Source organism: Crinia signifera, chromosome 1 (assembly GCF_055691185.1).
Source record: "Crinia signifera chromosome 1, ASM5569118v1, whole genome shotgun sequence".
NCBI lineage: Eukaryota > Metazoa > Chordata > Amphibia > Anura > Myobatrachidae > Crinia > Crinia signifera.
This window is the reverse complement of record NC_139217.1, coordinates 130,185,839-130,198,277: the sequence shown is the minus strand read 5'-3', so window position 1 is coordinate 130,198,277 and position 12,439 is coordinate 130,185,839. Positions and strand designations below refer to the sequence as shown.

The following is a 12,439-nucleotide window of genomic DNA, read 5'->3' as shown; positions in this document are numbered from 1 at the left end:
ATTCCTCCACTTTTTATTCTGCTCTTTCCCCTTTCATTTCCGAACATAATGTGCTCATTTTTCTAGCAACGAGGCTCTTTTACTTTCCTTGCAGTTTCATTTCGCTGGTTCATTTCCTAGTTATTTGGCTTCTCTTGTCTCTGCTTTTCTTTCATTTTCCTGACCTTTTATTACATTGGTATTTATATATTTTTTTTATCTTCCTTTTTTCCACTCTTCAGTAATTTAACTTTTTTAATATTTGCCCCTCTTTTTTTATTCTAATCTATAATTACTTTGTTACTGATTTCTTTCTGACTTCTGATATTCATTTTAGTTTCAATTAATTAATGACTATTTTAGACGGCTGCTGTTTAAATACGCATCCTACCACTTCCATTGCAATATAATAAAAATTAGCTTTTAAACTGAAATTGACATTTATACAGGGACATGATATAACAGCCATACTTATATACCTTTTATGTCTTTCTCAACCTTCTGCCTTATAGGTGAGTGAAAACTAATTATAACTAAGCCAAAACCATGTCTTGAAAATGATTGCCCCTTTAAAAAAAATTACGTTTGTCCGGCATCCCGCATGGCCGACGGACTTGCACAGCATTACCTCAGAACCACTATGGTGGTTATTCAATATGTGCCGATATTTTCCAATGGGAAATATCGGCACTTGCCTATTAAATGCTGCCATTTCCGACAACATAGAATGCAGATTCTGACAAAACAGAACTTGAAAACAAGTCAGATCTGCCTTATCGGAAACGTCAGCGGATTGATGAATTCATGGGCATTTTCTGACAATCTGCGGTTGTTTTACCGACACACCCACTTTCTGACACTCGACAGCCGGAACATTGAATACAGGCTGTCAAGTCGCAGTCGAGCTGGGCGAAAAACCATGGATTCTGAATGTTGGGATGTTCCGACAGCCGATTCCAAAATTGAATACCCCCAATGTCTTCTACAGTACATGTGCAGTTTGCTAAAACTCTCTAGATGAGGTAACATATGGGCCTGTATGTGACTCAGAAATACTGTAGGCTCTATGTGCAGTGACTGGAGTTGTCTTACCATAGGATTTAGTAAAGGCATTTTGCCACTCTTGTTAGACTTCTTAGTGATCTTTGTCTGAGATCCTAACAGCTGGCGACAAAGCACATGCCTGATATACAGTTGGTCCTGTTCTTTCACCCCACAAGGTTGTGTCTGGACGGCTGTTATCATGTAACCTACCACACTGACCACAACATGTTATAGTAAAGTTCAACTAAATCTTCTGGCACTATGAAATGTTAATAAATAAATGTGCTGACATGTTAGCAGTTATACAAGTAGTCAATGAAAGTACTGGGCTAAAACAAAAAAAGATCTTTAAAGTCCCAAGGCACAACTGGAATCCTTGCTGCTGCACCGCAAACAAGGACCACAGGAAATCCTCCAGAGAATAGATGTAAGGGATGAGAAGTGGTGAGTGGCGCTGGATTCAGTTCTCAGATGCTTTCAATGAAGTTTTCGGAAGTATTTTCAACGTGATAGGCTCCTTCATTCTGGCACTGGCACCCCTCCCATCTACCCTCAGGTGTTTTAATTAGCACAGGTTCCTACATTGCTGACTGCATGTTAATATGGGCTCTATTTGAAGGTAAGACCTAGATAAATTTATATAATGTGTTAGTATTAGAAATGTTAGGGACCCATCTAATGAAGTTCACCTGGACGCGGTGGATGGGCCCACATATTTGCGCAAATGTGTGCTAAGAACTTCAATTATACTCCATGTTAATTGTAAGAGTTATCAAAATTAGGTACTTATGTAGTATCTGGGCTGCCGATTTAGAAATCGGATCGTATCGCATCGCATCGTATCGCATCGCATGCGACCAAATCGTATGCGATGCGATGGTCAAGATTTTTCCATAGGATTCAATGTTAAAATGGTCTGAGTCCATTTTAACATAGAATTCAATGGGAAAAAGGGGTCCTTTTCCTTTCCCCACTATCCAAGTGGGCATGGAGTTGGATATAAACCTGTGGCGAGCGTAGCGAGCCACCGAGCCCGAAGCGTGGCGAGCGTAGCGAGCCCCGCAAGGGTACAAGGAATACTTTTTAAGAAATATGCGTCCCCTCGCGGGGCTCGCTTCGCTCGCCACGCTTCGGGCTCGGTGGCTCGCTGCGCTCGCCACGCTATATAAAATCAACTCTATGCCCACTTGGATAGTGGGGAAATGAACAGGACCTTCTTAACATTGAATCCTATGCAAAATCGTATCGAATCGCATCGCATCGCATCGCATCTGATTGTATGCCTTAAGGTAAGGCATACAATCACAAAATCGGCAGCCCAGATACTACATAAGTACCCAAAATTATTTTACTATCAGTGTTCTTAGCATCTAGAGTGTGCATCAGTATTGTTCTCTTTTCCTGTATGGTACTAGAAGCCTTAACTTGGTAGCACCTCTCATTATGTTTAAAAATATGGTGTGCAGTCCAGTCCCCCCCTCTTTCCCTTGTTAGTGATCTTTGTCTGAGATCCTAACAGCTGGCGACAAAGCACATGCCTGATATACAGTTGGTCCTGTTCTTTCACCCCACAAGGTTGTGTCTGGACGGCTGTTATCATGTAACCTACCACACTGACCACAACATGTCATTATAGTAAAGTTCAACTAAATCTTCTGGCACTATGAAATGCTAATAAATAAATGTGCTGACATGTTAGCAGTTATACAAGTAGTCAATGAAAGTAATGAGCTAAAACAAAAAAAGATCTTTAAAGTCCCAAGGCACAACTGGAATCCTTGCTGCTGCACCGCAAACAAGGACCACAGGAAATCCTCCAGAGAATAGACGTGAGGGATGAGAAGTGGTGAGTGGCGCTGGATTCAGTTCTCAGATGCTTTCAATGAAGTTTTCGGAAGTATTTTCAACGTGATAGTATATGTAAAATATAAAAATGAATATGGGTGAGATAGTGCTCAGGTGAAAAACGTGAATGTGATTTTTCAAAGGGATAAGTGGGCGTACCCAACTCACAAGAGAAAGGTGTAGGTAAGTGCATAAAGGTTTCTTTAACGGGACTCCGATGTGATGAGATGGATGGAACCTATCAAATTTCTAGAAGATGTATATTCAGGTGCGTACCATACTCACACAGCATAAAGCCGTGGCCCTCTCATAAAGGTTTCTTTGTTTTTCTGAAATTTCTTGGGATTAATTTTCTCCAATAGAGGTTTAGCAGATCTGGGTTAACTAGAAAGGTCACTTCCTGTGGGTTAACTACGTCATCAATATCCAGAATTACCTATTGATGATGTAGTTAACCCACAGGAAGTGACCTTTCTGGTTAACTCGGATACACTCCATACTAATGGTATAAAACTCACTCCACAGTCACTCACTCCACAGCCTTGATATAGACAGCAGTTACTGTTGAAACATGTTGGCGAGGAGTGATTCACTGATATCCTGTTCTACTACATCGTTAGACATATGGGGTAGCGGTAAGTGGCCACTTTTTTGCCTCACCCAGGTGCCTTACAGTTTGTTATTGCTTGTTTTTGCTTTTATAAAAAAAAAAAAAAAAAAGAAACCCTGTGTTTCACTAAGTGGAGGTCTCTTCCTTCTGCATGGTTTTCACGTTTACTCCAATGAGAGCAAAGGAAGGAAACCCTAGGATAGACCTCTGAAAGATACCTTTATAGCTACCTTTATATGTTTACCCATGTCCCCATATCTTGTGCGTAGGGTACGCGCATTCCCTTCATAGTAGGGTCACCTTACCCTTTTTCCATACAGCACCTTAACACCAAATAATGTTGTCATGTTTCATGATTTATTGATCTGCTCAACCTCTGTTGTAGAAAATTAATCCCAAGAAGATTCAGGAAAACAAAGAAACCTTTATAAGAGGGCCACAAAAGTACTGAGCTGATCTACAGGATGAAAAGGAACTCAATCATACACAATGCTCCATCTAAAAGTTTTGCTTATCATTCAAACAACAAAAAGGATCACATTATCTAACATTCTCCATGTCCCTGAAAACAAGGAAGTAATTAGAATGACCTTTATTTGAGCAAAATGTGCTATACGTATATACCAGGCTTTCTTTTTTTAATACATTACTGACCATAATAATATTAATTAATAATCATAACAATAATCCTATTAATAATAATTAATAATTAGGTCTCTGTAAAAGGCACTGGGTCATTGGAGGTGTTCCTGGTTAGTAAGAGATGCCGATGAAATTCATACCTGAATACAATAGGAATATCACATATGTAGTGGTGATAACACAGATTATATGTGTATCTGTAAAATGTTTATATTTCTATTTGCTATCAGTCCCAGACATTTCCCTGCCCATAAAATCCCCTCAATGTTTATTTTTTGACATTCAGAACTGCAGGAATCCTCACTACAAACATTTTTTCATTTCCATACAAATAGAAATGTCGGTCACTATGTTTTGAGCTGGCTGAAAGTTAGTTTCCATTCCTTTCCTCTTCCCTATCTGTGATGAGATGTGGCTTTTCAAATCTTAGTGACTTTCATTCCTGATAATCCATTACAAGAGGAGTAGACATCCCTCTCGCCATGACAGCAAGGAGTGGTAACTGAATATTTATGTCAGAGTCGCATATATCTCATCACAGTATAAACTGTACAAGGTTGCTGTTGGCATTAGAGACATACATTTGTTAGTCACACTCTCTGGCTGTAAAGTTTGATTAATTGTGGCAAAATAAGAAGATTTATCTCAAATCATGTTTTCCAATTATAAATGTATTGATTTTTGTTGTAATAAAGGGGGTATGTTCCAATGCTGCACCTTATGTTATAACTTTATCATCTACAAATCCTCCACCTTGCTCATTACCTCTATGCAATTACTATTTCTTACCATACCACCATGCATTCTACTTTTAATTTCCTGTTTTTTTTTTTTACGTATACATGAATCAACCTAACAACAGCAACATTGCACAGTGCCCATTAATTCACCAGCCAATCACCTCCTTCCTGGTTTCCACCTCTGCTCCCCATATCTGTCCATTTTATAATCCTTAAATGCTAAACGAAGGACAAATGGGCAATTAAGCATGACGGTATATAAATCTAGCTTATTCCATCTTATTCCATCAATAAGTTACATTTCTCTGTAGGAAACCGTAACCTATTGTGCTAACAAATATCAGTACATTTAACGGAAAATTTGTTTTTAAAAGGATTATATCCATTTTTATAGAAGTATTAGGTCAACCAATCATGTAAAAATGAAATGAATAAAGTTTGTCAACATTGCGGCAGCAATTATGTATATATGCCCACAGTCACAAAGGAACCATTTACATACATACCACAAGTGAGCCAATCCTCTAATCCTTACATATTAAAGTATATTCAGTAAAATGGCGTCTATTAAATCTATGAATCTAAATATACTTTTTTCTCAATATAATAAAATGTACAACATAGAGAAATTACTAATACTACTGTCAGATAAAAGCCGGGCTTGGATGCTGGTGTTCCAGCTCATGTACCCCCTTTCACACTGCAGACAGTAAAAATTTGGACACATTACTTTGCCATGGCAAATATATGATTATATTCTTATTGGAAAATCTATATGCAGTGACGGATTTCCCACTTTTACATAGCCACCAACTCCCAGGGCGTCTTATGAGCTTTTCACACAGTGAGTGGCAACTTTAAAGATCATTTTCATGGCCTCTGCCCATCCAGGACTTTCACAGTGTCATGTATCTGCAGGAGCGCTCCTCCTCTGCCGTAGGACTGCCTCTCTGGCCAATGGAGGATGCCTACCACTTAGCCTTACAAAAATTGTAAAAGTAAACAAATGACAATTGAGTTAATCAGGAAACATAAGATCATCCACTATAAATTTCACATGCAGTAATTGCTCTTTTGAGGCTGACATCATGGTCACAACCAGTGGCGTTTTTTTTATCTATGAGCTGCAGGATTGCAGCCTCCCCAAGTAAAATCCAACACGGTGCTCCGCCCTAGTGAAGCCAGATGCAGTTCGTGAGATTGCACTGGCTTTACTATGACTGGCAGTGACTTCCTGTTGTAAGTCTGACCTGCTAGTCACCGGTAGTAAAGGCAGTCCCATTGTGAGGTGTTCCTCCCTCCAGGACTGCCAGTCCAGGCTGCGATAGGCAGAGAGATGGCTTCCTGTAGGAAGTTGCTCTCTGCCTCGCCGGGCAGCCCTAGTCAGCTTTTATGGGCTGCAGCTGAGGCAGCTCATAAAAGCCGTAGTTCTGAGCATGCAAAGTACTGTTGCCGATACTGCACATGTGCTGGACCTGGCACCTGCCATTGCATTGTACAGGTGCCAGGACCCTGGACAGCGGCAGCAGCAGTGGCATGGTGTGGGACCCAGAGGCGGGGAGCAGGTCTCAGCGGAGTGGGACCCGGTGACCCGGCCAGTAGCAGCCCCTCTCCAACAGGAACCACCACTGATCACAACCCCAAGGAATTATTTATTACACAGGTATACCAATGACCATATCACCATATAATCAATTGTTGAAAAATTGATAAAGCCATTTAATATGGCAAAATGTGTCAGACACCTACCTACTGCACTATCTAGCCTTACTTGGACTCGATCCAAACCAGCCCCAGACCTAATATTGCTCCAGTGAAATCCAGAAGCTTGGAAATGTACCACTAAATCCACCAACAGGACTGGCTCAAGCACAATCAGAGACAATCCACTGTACACTCTTGCTTTTGACCATTTTGCACACCACAGGACATGAGGCTCAGGAGCATCCAAATACATCTACTCGGTTGGTAGACGGTAATAACTGGACAGTCCTTACATCACCTACTAGGGGCTTTTTATCAGTGCAGTTAACAATTTTAATTTTATTCTAAGTGTATTTTATTTATTATTGTTCTTAATTTTTCAGCACATTTTTCAACAATTGATTTTATTGTTATATGGTCATTGGCATACCTGTGTAAAAAAATTCCAATTGTGAAGTCAGTCCAGCTGTTATTATTTTATCTAGGTACAAGCGGTGCTGTCTTTTTTTGTTGTTGTTGTAAAAGGGCCCTTGAAAAATAACCTAGGTTGAGTGACCCTGGAATCTGGTAGCTACTGTACCAGAGTCAGACCCAGGTAATGGTGCAGTACAGCTAAACCTGGGTTATTATTACAGCTCAACCTGTGTCATCCAACTCAGATTTATGCTTAAAAGCTGCTGATTGGTCAGCCTCAAGGGAGTATCTTTGAGTGATATGCAGGGCACACCCATGTTCATTGTAAATAGGGTTAAGCTCAAAGGTGCAATGTAAACAGGCTCTGACCTGGGTTGGAATCATGCCCAGAAACCAGGTTTGGATCTATGTCTTTGGAGGAAAAGTTGTATAAGTGAAAGGTTTTGTTTTGCATTAATTCAGAAATTATTTTAAAATATTGGTTACATTATATTTAAATGTCTCTCTACTAATACATCATGCACACAGTTTTGCTTGTAACCTAATTGAAGTTTTGGAAGAACTTTTAGTCTTATGTGGCTATGCAGCACATGATCTTCTCTAAATCATGTACTGCATCAACGATTTTATCAATTTTCTCTGAATTAATTTCTTGATTAATGAGAAGCTGATGCACAGCTAGATTTTGATTGGCAATTAGACACTGCATTTGTTTGCTAGGAACAGCAAGCATTCTCTTCTTTTCCTATCATTTTCCTAATGTCCAAGCATTTCATTTTCTCCAAGTTAAAGAGGAAGTATCACTTTTTATTTTAACCCAAACTCGCCATTTCGGGTATATGGATTGGGTAGCGTTCATTATGACAAATACTCTGTAGTAAAGGTGCCCATACACTAGTAAGATTTATCTTCAGATCTGGCTGGTTGGAACAAAAACATGGTTATGGATGAGTGACAGTTTGTCAGATTTCCAGCATTTCCAAGCAAATGGTCAACTGCAATTTGTTCTCATCCATAACCATGTTTTTGTTCCAACCAGACAGATCTGCGTGTGTATGGCCACCTTAACCTGATAAAAGGTGAGTACTGTATATGGAAAACAATGTCACAAAATTCACTTCCGGCCATGCAATGCTCGGAATTGAGGTAGCCTCATGTGCTCATTACGGCATGATTGCGGTTGGTGCTGAGGGTTTTGCTGGGTACCTTATGTGTCAGAAACTCCTGTACCATGCAACCAGTACATCAGCATTTTACAAGGAAAAAAATACATATTTTACTGTTAGCTATAATAGTTCAGTTGATGTGGTGCTCTTATAAGGGCAGCAAGCAGCTTGTCCTATGCGATCCTTACTGAATGAGGGCCATAATTCATGTTCCTAAGGAAGGACAAGATCCAACCTTATTTGCTAGGTACAACATTCTTGGCTACTTATTAAAAATACAAATTGCAGGGAGATTACATCTATGTGAGTGACGCTGAACAGGGTGTGCACTGCTCTGTCTCAGAGATGAGCGTTAAAGAGTCAAAACAAAAAAGGCATCTCTAATGTTTCATTATTTTCCTTATATATCAGATAGATAATGGGGTAGGTGCAAGAACCATGTGCAGTTGTCACCGTGGAAAGAAATCTGCAATGGTCACAGAAAGAGCCTCCAAAGATAGCTAATTGCTCTCTAGTCCATTAACAATGTATACAATATGTTTTATCAAAAGCAAGACTATTCTTTAAACATATGATGCATCTACTGTTTTCTGGTATACCAATTTATATTAATGGGCACAGTGGTGTAGCATTAGCGAGTGGAAGAGCTGTTAATACTGGCTGGTGAGCCATGCAGCGCCCACTGCTGGTGGTGAGCGTGTGGAAGAGCTGTTAATACTGGCTGGTGAGCCATGCAGCGCCCACTGCTGGTGGTGAGCGTGTGGAAGCGCTGTTAATACTGGCTGGTGAGCCATGCAGCGCCCACCTGTAGCCAGTGTTTATTCAGATTCCATGTGGTCTAGCGATCTGCATGTAAATCTGCTCAAAATGTTCATCCAATATTGGCTGTTGCCTAGGAGACAGATTCAACTTGACCTCTAGCATCTGTCAGGAAAGCACCACATGTACCTGGAAGTGCCAGGAATGCTTGCACTGCTGGTAGAAAGCTGCATCTTCTGCCCAGAAAATGAAACCTCTGGCAACGAGCATGGAACCCAGAGCATGAAACCCCTGACCACAAGCATGGGACTCAGAGCTTAAAATCCATGACAATGAGCATTAAACCATTGGCAACGAGCAGATAAGATAAAAGTAATTAAAAGCCTTACTGTGAGGCACAATTTCTAAGGCACATTATTGTGTATGGGGAATAAAATTGTTACAGGGGCATAACTGTGTGTGGCATAATGTGTAATGGGCATTACAGTGTGTGGCATATTGCATAATGGACATTACAGTGTGTGGTATATCACAGCTGATGGCATGCTGATATATGGATTCTATTTACGTTGATGTTATGACTCATCTGTTTGATTTGTGGTTGATATGATTTTAATGCATATCATTAAACATTCAATTTTAGTAAACCTGTTGACACTGCTATGGGTCCAGGAAATTTAAAGAGGGGACTAATAAAACTGATATAGGACAGAGGCAGAGACATGGAGAGTGGGGGCTCAGGGGTAAATTACACTAAAGGACCCACCCATAGTAGGAGCTAGATACATCCTTTGGGCAGAGCAGGACTAAAAATCACAATATCCCTGAAGATAGTTTTCCTAAGTAGGCAAGTTTGCCTGTAAAGCAACATATATGCCCTGCAATTGAGCACAAATTTATAGCAAATCAGTACACACTTAAGTAGGAACAAATCCCCTGTTCTTCATCCCTCATTTAGTCACACAGTCTCTCGTGTTGCCGTCAGTGTTTGGGAGAGTCATGGACATTTTCTTCTAGCACACAACCACCTTATTACACACTGTACTGAATAGAGACTGATGACATGTTCTCAGCGCTGAGCGCACCAAACCCGACCCTTAGGGAGATGGGAGTAAGGTACATCAACACTATTTCAGGGAGAGTAGGCAAGCTTGAGCTATATATCTCTCCAGGATTTATTAAGGGGAAAATGCATCCAAAACCCTGAAAACTGCCATTTTTGTACTTTGGGCCCGATTCAGTATTGATTGCAGAAGTGCAAAAATTGCAAATAGTGTGAAGTTTCAAAATAAGATTGCATCCCAGAAAGATACAATCACAGTTTGGATGACAGCAGCGGTCATCAAAGGAATGCGGTCTAGCGCAAAAACTCCCATTTTCGGCACTATGGGGGTGTGTCCATTTATTTTTATTTAAATTTGAATTCACCTTTTAATCGGTGTTGCTAATTAAGTACAATATTGCCAGACAAGCTTCCTCTTAGTTTATTCATGGCAGAAAGTGACATGGAGTTAAATATGCATAAGCCAGAGTCATTGGCATGCTTCTATTGTCACTTTAAAGATACATTACCTGTAGAGTACAATAACTATATGAAGTGTGCACCGGACACTTTTCGGGTTTTACAAAACAGAACAAAGATAGTGAAGCGCCCCACTGTTGGGAACAGTCAATATAAGATGTATAGCTACACCATACCATCAGATATTGTGAAATGAAATGTCCATGAATCTCCTTTTTCTCTTACTTCCGTGCTCCACGAACATAAAAGAAAATGGGACAAAAAGATTGTACCAAATGTATTATTTATTATTTATTAAGTTTCTTATATAGCGCATATATATTCTGCAGCGCTTTACAGAGTATAGTTGAACATTCACATCAGTCCCTGCCCCAGTGGAGCTTACAATCTATATTCCCTACCACATGCACACACACAAACAGACATTCTAGGGTAAATTTTGTTGGGAGCTAATTAACCTGCTAGTATATTTTTGGATTGTGGGAGGAAACCGGAGTATCGGGAGGAAACCCACGCAAGTACGGGGAGAATATACAAACTCAGCACAGTTAGAGCCATGGTGGGAATTGAGCCCATGACCTCAGCGCTGTGAGGCAGTAATGCTAACCATTACACCATCCACACTGCCCATCCTTACTGCCCATCCGTACTGTCAGTCCTAAACTGACAATTGAAAAGTCCTTAAATCAAGGGATGGATGTTATGGTTTTTCCCTTTTGACCAGGTGCTCTTCTGTATATTTTAAGGTTCACCACGTGCACTCAAATGGAATGTGAGCTTATACAGTATGTATTAAATGGGGATCATACCTATCAAGGTTTCTTTGGGAGAGCTCTATTTCACATACACCCACACTTCATGTAAGGCCTCCAAAGGTGCTTACATGTATGCTTACTTTATTCCAGGTGGATTTCCATACAGTACATGAAAAAGAATTGTGTAGCTTTTCCTATGATCTTATGAATGGTTAGAAAAAGAAGCTAGAATACTGTACATGTATAAAATAATCCAACTGGAGATGTTTCACTGACATGTCCTCACGCAGGACACTCTGACACTTATCTACGCTCAAGCGGTGCATTGGATTGTGAATGAAGTTGAAGTATTTTCTCTTGTTATTATTAAACAGAGGCACATGCTTCACTTGCAATCACAAGGCAATTCTCACTTCTGGAATCAAGACTGCCTTTAAAAGCAAAGAAAAAAAAAGAAAAAAGAAATTGGCCTTGCTAAATCTGTCAGCGAGAACAGACCCGTGCTGCAATCCATGTCTTGCTGAGGCATGCCCTATGTCAAGTGCTGTATTGTACTTCATACCAATCAGCACTGTCATTCACGTCATCATGCGTGACATAAATGCTACACCGCACTCATATGGCAGCTTTCACGTCATGCCAACAGTCATATCATGTTAGAAAAGTATTGGAACTCTCTGACAAAGTAGAATTAACATTACCTCAGTCTGATGTCCTTGGCTGGAAGCTTTTTAAGTTCATTTTCTGTGTCTTCAAAGTGTACTGGATCTGATAAAGGACATCAGCAGCTGTAAATCCTCTCATCAAAGAGACATCGACTTTTTAATTTTACAAATGCGGCTCTTTGTCTCTGTAAGCAATAGAGAGAATTTATTAGTGATCATACACTAGAGACCTCGCCCTGCTACTTGCTCATCTCTTCTGGTTATGGCCGGATTACGCTATCATCTTTCCTGTATACATTTTCCCGCATTTATTTGTCTCTGTAGACAAAACACTGCAGAAAAAAATACAACCTGACTCTAAACTAATTTGGTTCCAATAGGTTTTAACATCACATTTGTCAATGGGACTCATGTTATTTTAGACTGACTTATTGAACGTGTACTACAAAATAAAGGTATTGTTGACCTGGTGATGACCCTAATTTGCTAGTTTGCATGTACCCTACCGCAACGTTTACTAAAAATGCTGCTTTATTTTTCTGGCTTCAGAAGACAAATATAAAGTTACACAAGGGCTTAAAACAATCACATAAT

At 40.0% G+C, this 12,439-nt stretch overlaps 1 long non-coding RNA gene across 1 annotated transcript in view; it reads right to left on the bottom strand.

Moving 5' to 3' along the window:
* LOC146026520 (uncharacterized) overlaps nt 1-12,011 on the bottom strand; it is a 55,698-nt gene extending 43,687 nt beyond the window's left edge. Inside the window, exon 1 of the long non-coding RNA XR_014454475.1 lies at nt 11,882-12,011. This is a non-coding gene — a long non-coding RNA (uncharacterized LOC146026520). The remainder of the gene's footprint in view (nt 1-11,881) is intronic.
* Between the last annotated feature and the right edge of the window lie 428 nt (nt 12,012-12,439).